We start from the raw sequence: 7,021 nt of genomic DNA on the forward strand, positions 1-7,021 counted from the left end.
ATGACAGGTGTGAGGCAGGTACTTCCTGGGGGGAGTTAGGTGGGATCTGGAAGGAATCCCATCCAGAGCAGTCAGTTCTCATCCTATAACTGCTTCTCCTATAGCCTCCCTTTGTTAAGTTACTATGATCCAAACCATCGTGTTTGTCTATGATCACTAAATATGATCACTTGCTGAATAGGAAAGGACAGAAAAGCAACATTAATGTCATGTAATTGTGTAGGTGTTGTTATTAAACTTCCTTCAGAATCAAATTTTACAAAGTCCTGTTTCATTCTAAAAACCATGTTCTACATGATCGGATTAACAAATGGTCTATCAAGTTTGGGGCAATAGTGGCTTTTTATTCAATTTACCTTCCCACTTAAAAAAAAACCAACCTTTATGTATCATCTCCTGTGTAGGGATCCACACAGTCTGCAACACTTCCCTCATTCCCTAAGCACCACACAGAAGCTCCAAGTGTCTGTAGATGGACTTGCCTGAGATTGTACAGCTGATGGGTGATGGATCACAGATGGGCGTCCTGGACTTGTCTCGAAGATGAAGTGCTTTATTACTTCACTCCCCCTATAAACACAAGACTCTACTTTAACAGCCAAATAACACATGAATTTACAGTCCCTACAATCATTAATGCTACTACTCAACAAAAAATTTGGGATGATAATTAACAGAGTCTAAATAGAGAAAGCACAGAACCAGGAAGGGTCAGGCCCACAGGCTACTTTCATGGCCCCAAATCTTAGCAGCATATTTACCCACTGGGTTAAGGAATTTGTCCAAAGCTAAGACACCTACAGAAGGAGCAAATCACATACCCACTAGGATATTTTGCTTAGAATCTCCTGAGAAGCTCACTAAGGAAGGAAAGCAACATAATCTTAGTGGGGGTTTTGGTGCTTTTTTTTTTCTTTTTGCCAATCCTGGGGCTTGAACTCAGAGCCTGGGCACTGTCCCTAAGTTTCATTTGCTCAAGGCTAGCACCCTACCACTTGAGCCACAGTGCCACTTCCGGCTTTTTCTGTGTATGTGGTACCGAGGAATCTAACCCAGGGCTTCATGCATGCTAGGCAAACACTCTACCACTAAGCCACATTCCCACCCTTAGTAAAGAAGGCTGAAAGGAAGGTGAGCCAGATGGAGAATAAATGAAAGGTAGGACAGGAAGCAGAGTATATTGAGGAAAACAGAGGTCTGGCTCCTGCCAGGAGCTACCTTCTGTCATGAAGGGCAGGAGTCAGAGGAGAATGTGCGTGTGGCAGCAGGAGCCTGCCCTGTCCCCTGACTAGCTTTGTAGGAGCTGATGGCTCTATGAAATACATGCTCCATGTGATTTGAGCTGGCAGCTGCCTAATCTGTTACCCAGTTTTTTCCAGGTTTTCATGAAAGTATGAGAAAGAACTATGATTTCCAGTGACTATCACAAATGTTGAAAACATGGGAGAAGAGATGGGAGGACTAGCATGAGGGCAAGGCAGTATGAAAATTAGTGAGATTCTATCTCAAAATAGCAAGTTGGCTGTGGTGCTTTACACCTGTAATCCTAGCTAGGCAGGAGTCAGAGGTAGGAAGATTGGAGTCCAGGATTGCTTTGGGCGTAAGACCTTATTTGAAGAATAAACTAAAACAAAAAGTGCTAGAGGTATGGCTCATGTGAAGCATAAGACTGTGAGGTCAAACCTTAGTACTGACAAGAAAGAAGAAAAGAAAGAATGAACATATGTACATTATTAGCAAACCATCACTCATTTTCCTGGTAGGTGTATAAAGGCTTCTTGCGGGGAGGGGGTGGGGATGGTCACAACAAAACAACAAAACGCTACTACTACCACCACCAACAGCACCCCCTCCCCTCCAAACTCAATCCCAATCATACATGAATTATATGGTTTTATGGTTTCCATCTGTTGTTTCCTTTTCACAGGATTTGGTGGGAGGGGAGGCGCTTCCAGCCCTCCTTACACAAACACCTGTCCACCTCTTAGGTGGTGTGGTTGTGCACATGAGGCTCCAGAGGCAAATGACCTTTAGCCAACAGACTCTGAGGCAAGCCAGACTAGGAAGTGGGATATGAGAAGCAGAAACCAGGAACCCAGAAATAATCATTAATGAATACACAGATGAAAAGTATATAGAAACATAATTTCCTTCACATTCCCTCTCTGAGCAATGAAAGTGATTGACATCTCCTCCTCACTTCTTTGCTTCAGACATGGACTGAAGCATGGACTCTTCAGGGATTAATATGCATACTCTCCAGAAAACAGCCTGGTCCATTCCACTCCCTTCTTTTTAAGAAGCCACAAAACATAGATGTTCACGTTGCAAGGACCCATAATTGTTTATTATCTCAGACTTAAGTAAGACTTCAGACCTAATTGATAACATGAGAACACTAGTACTGCAGGTAGGGCGGAGGTGTAGCAGGAATCATCCTCTCCACGCTCCCTACCCCCCATAGATTTTCCCTAGTATTTCAATCTCTGCTAAACCAGCCCATGACTTGTATAAGGCGCATGCTATTTTTACTTTGCTTGATGAATAAATACCTGTTTCTCTCCTACCTGGTGGGCCCATGCCTAATTCTTATTCCGTGTTTGGGGACAATAATCCAAAGGGTTGAGTTTTGAGGAGTCTTTTTCTTTCTAGGAACTTCATCCACCAGGGCAGATGTACAGGGTCAATAATACATTTCAATTTTTGGACTTGTACAGCTATGCTTTTCAGATATTTCCAGGACAAGTACACCATTAATACGATGTTAACACCAACAGAGAAACCTCCTCCAGACACTACTATTCTTTCCTATTTCAATTCCTGGCTCTGTGCACTGGTCCAAGCCATCTTGTAATCACATTCACCTCCTTGGAACCTCCTTCTCAGACACCTGACATACTCCCACCGGTATCTATTTCTCCGTATCTTGCTATATGATGCAGGATGTGTGTCTGGGTACGGATAATCCTAGAACGGCCCAGGCACTTCCAGGTGATTGGTTCCTGTGCATTCACACCCAGAATAAGGGGCTGTGCCCATCGTGCCCTACCCAGCATTCTAGGTCTTCCTCCGACTCCTTTTTAACTATCCTATGGTCTCTGTGTGCCCTTAAAAATCACTTTCCTTTCTCTGTCCCCTAGTCCCTCCACACTCTCTGGTTGTTGAGCGATTTCTCCAGAGCCAATCCATCTTAGGGTCACGCCTTCCTACGTGTGAAGCTCGGTGGCCATCGGTCAGCTGAGGCGGAACCTTCTGGACGCTTTAGATAAGCTCTTTTCCGGGTCACTCCCATCCCATCCAAGTTTACGGCCCTCCCCAAGGTAGACAGTAGGATCTGGTGGGTTGGCTGAGCTTCCCGGCTGGATTTTGAGATGCAGGAGGGGAGGGGAGGAGCCTGGCCTGGCCGGACTCGGAGCTGGGGGGGGGGGGGGGCGGGTCAGCAAAGGCCAGCGCAATGAATGGAAGCGGCAGGCCCGGAGGCTGCTCGGGGGCAGCGGCCCCCGCCGGGTGGCCTGCCCGGTTCTCCCAACGCAGAACCCGTACCTTCGTCCGCGCGTCCCAGAAGTCCAGGGAGGCCTAATACAGACCAGGACCCAAGGGCAGCAGAAGAGGGGGCCGCGGATGCGGGTGATCCGGAGCCCCAGCCCACCCCACCCCTAGGAGGGACCACGAGGTGCCGGCTGGGCGCCAGGCCTAGACCCCGGGGGACCCCGGGGGACCCCGACTGTCCCCCTCTTGGGCTCCAGCCCTCACTGCGCACCGCACTCGCGGGCCGGCAGACCCCTCTGGTCCCGCTTACCCAGCGCAGTTCCCGCCGCCTCATCCGGGGAAACAGGTGATGTCTCCTCCACAGCGGGCCGCCAGCTCGGGGCGCCTCCCAACACTCCCGTCCCGTCCCGCGTCACCGCGGCCTCAACCCCGCCAGCCACGACCCCGAGGATCCCACCACCTTAGCCCCGCCCACGTCCACGGTGCGTCACCGAATGGGCGGGGCGTCGGGCTCGGGTACGCATGCGTACGTGGGCGAGGCAACGCTGGCCCCGCCCCGCCCCAGTGCTGCGGGGCCTGCGCTGTGCAGTTGTTCCCCGAGCTGCTGGAGGTTTTTCCGGCGTGTTCTTCTTTCCCCTGAGTGAGGATCTTGGTTGGCATCGGACGTTACCTGCGTCCCCTCTCTGGCTAGGATTTCCCCACCGTCACCCCCTTCAGACCACTTAACCTAGACTAGTCTCCCCTAGGTCCTCTCAGTTCTGTCATTCTTTGTCAGTCATGGGGCTCGAACTCAGGCCTGGGCGCCGTCCCTGAGCTCTTCAGCTTAAGGCGAGCGCTCTACCACTTGAGCCGCAGCTCCACGTCCGGCTTTCTGATAGTTCATTGGGGATTAGAGTCTCATGGACTTCCTGCTGGGGTTGGCTTAGAACCACTATACTCAGATCTCAGCCCCCTGCGTAGCTAGGGTTACTGGTGTGAGCCACCGGCGCTTGGGTGTCATTCTTTTATGTAGTTCTTTCATAGCACCCACCGCACCTATCATTACTTACTTGTTGGCTTGTTTAATGGTGTCACAGGGCCCTTGTCCCCCAACCCACCTTTGACTTCAGCTTGCTTTGGAGATTTCCTGAGTGCTGCCACCTCAAAGCATCTCGCTGCTGCCCTCTTTACAGCGTACCTTAGGATTTCATCTGGGAGCTCTAAGAGCAGCCACAGCCGGGAAGTTCATTTCCTCAGGGGTAACTGCAGTGAAATGCTCCAGGTTTGCTTGGAGCAATCCAGTCCCCCGTCTTACTTGTAGTACTCAGCAATAACTGTAGAAATTTGAGGAAAGTGCCAACTTGAGATAAGGAGCTAGCTGGCCAGGACAGCCAAGGTTCTGCTATCCCTTTGGAAAACAGTTGCTTAGTCAGTGTGTTAGCATTTCAAATCTATAGAAAACCCCAGGTGGGCTGCTGACCTAGGTCCTTTGTCTGTGGCATAAGCAGGTAAGATGAGACATCTTCTACTGGACCAGATTTCCAGAGCCTTGGGGATTGATAGGCAATGAATCCTAGGTTTCTGTTGTCTCTTGATGCCTATCTGTAAGTAATAACTCTGCTTGTTGAATATGAGTGTGTTCCGTGACACTAGACTCAGATAACCAGTGAACCAGCTTCACAGCAACCCTTAACCAAGTTTGATAAATGTCTCAGACTTCTGTTCCCAGAGATGCAATTCCTCAGTTGCCCACAGCCCAATACCAACTTCTAGGAATCACTTCCCAAATAAAAAACCTGCATCTAAGCTCTTGTCTCAGATTGTCTTTAGGGGAAATCTTTTACCTTTTTTTCCCCTTGAAGATAATTTATTTTCAGAATGAGAGGGCTAGAAGGAATAATATAGGGAAAAAGGAAAAAATTAATTAAAGATACTCTATTGAGCCAAACACTACGTGAGAAACTAGGATTCAGATCCTACAGGGCTTTTCTGAAGAACAAAACTATAGCTAAGCTCTATTAGGGCAGGAAAGTATGTGTTCTTCATCTGTACTCTTCCAGACATTATAAAAGACTCAACAAGTATTTGTTAAGTACATGAGTGAGTAAAGAAAAGATACCCCCTTCCTCAGCCTATCCACAAAATTTAATGATCAATTTCTTTCAAACTTTTATTATTCTTTTCTAATTAGTAGTTCATTAAATGCCTCAACAAGCCGGGCGCTGGTGGCTCACGCCTGTAATCCTAGCTACTCAGGAGGCTGAGATCTGAGGATGGCGGTTCAAAGCCAGTCTGGGCAGGAGAGACCGTGAGACTCCTATCTCCAATAAACCACCAGAAAACCGGAAGTGGCGCTGTAGCTCAAGTGGTAGAGCACTCGCCTTGAGCTGAAGAGCTGAGGGACAGCGCCCAGGCCCAGAGTTCAAGCCCCACAACCGACAAAAAAAAAAAAAAAATTAAATGCCTCAACATTTTAAAGATTGCCTGATGCTGGCGGCTAATGCCTGTGATCTTAGCTACTAAGGAGGCTGAGATCTGAAGATTGCTCAAAACCATTCTGGGCAAGAACATCTACAAGACTCTTATTAATCACAGAAAAACCCCTGCAAGTGGAGATGTGGATCAAGTGGTAGAACACCAGCCTTGAGTGAAAAAACATAGGGATAGTACCCAGGCCCTGAATTCAAGCCCTAGGACTGGGACACACACACACACACACACACACACACACACACACACACACACGATACCCAATAACAAACCGTGATCATTTCCCCAGCCATCATTCTTTTCCTGGAGGCCACGACTATTAACAATCATTTCTGTTTTCTAGATATGTTTCATATATACTCTAGTATATGTGCACACAGTTTCAAATGTGTTTTTGAACCACAATAAAATGGCTCAGCTTCTATTCCCTTATTTGAATTCATCTCTGAGATGGTGTTTGGTGTCATTTGTTGAATAGACACAAGGTGGCAGGATACAACCACAGAAAGCAGGCAAGGGTGCATGGAAAAGGAGTTTACAACCGGTCTCTCAAAAACATATGCCTATGTCTATTTTAATAAAGTAATGGGAACTTGACCTAGTTTAACATCTATTATAAAATCAAGCTGTGAGGTCTGACATGGAAGTTGCTTTGTAACCCAGGCTGACCTTGAACTTGCCATTCACGTACTTCTGTTTTCTGAGTGCTGGGATCACAGGCACATGCTGATATGCCACCATGCCTTGCTTCTGTCTGATGGCTGCATGGTGCTTTGTTGTGTGGACATGATAGACATACATTTCCAATCTTGTGCTGCTAGAAATGATCCTACAGCCAGGTGCTGGTGGTTCATGCATGTAATCCTACCTACTCAGGAGTCTGAGATCTGAGGATAAGGGCTTGAAGCCAAATGGGTCAGGAGTCTGTGAGGCTCTTATCTCCAATAAACCATTCAGAAAAGGCCAGAAGTGGGACTGTGGCTCAAGTGGTAGAGTATTGAGCAAAAGAAGCTCAGTGACAGTGCTCAGGCCCGAAGTTCAAGCCCTAAGACAGAGAAGAAGA

This window comes from Dipodomys ordii, unplaced genomic scaffold (genome assembly GCF_000151885.1).
Source record: "Dipodomys ordii isolate 6190 unplaced genomic scaffold, Dord_2.0 Scaffold99, whole genome shotgun sequence".
Taxonomy (NCBI): domain Eukaryota; kingdom Metazoa; phylum Chordata; class Mammalia; order Rodentia; family Heteromyidae; genus Dipodomys; species Dipodomys ordii.